Source organism: Antrostomus carolinensis, unplaced genomic scaffold, assembly GCF_000700745.2.
Source record: "Antrostomus carolinensis isolate BGI_N321 unplaced genomic scaffold, ASM70074v2 scaffold26421, whole genome shotgun sequence".
NCBI classification, from domain to species: domain Eukaryota; kingdom Metazoa; phylum Chordata; class Aves; order Caprimulgiformes; family Caprimulgidae; genus Antrostomus; species Antrostomus carolinensis.
Genome location: NW_010292394.1, coordinates 3,771 through 4,096, shown reverse-complemented (window position 1 = coordinate 4,096; position 326 = coordinate 3,771).

Genomic DNA, 326 nt, shown 5'->3' with positions numbered 1-326 from the left:
AGAGGAGCCGCGGGACCAGCACAGCCAAGGACTTCAGCCCCAACCCTGTCAATGAGTGACAGCCAGAGCTGCCAGGGTCTCACCGGGTTAATGATTGTGGGGGCAGCTGGCCAAGAGCCCCCGGCACGGGGCAAGCACGGACACCAGCCTCCTGCCCGCTGCAGCCTGGCACGGGGCCCTGTGGGTGCTACTGGCCGCACCCCCTGGCCAGAAGAGTCCCCGGGAGCCCTGCGCAGGCAGGACGTGTCCCCTGCTGTGGCATCTCCCGGGCATTCAGCTCCACGGGTTTGTGACTTGGCAGAGGCTTTGGGGAGGGTCCGCAGGGG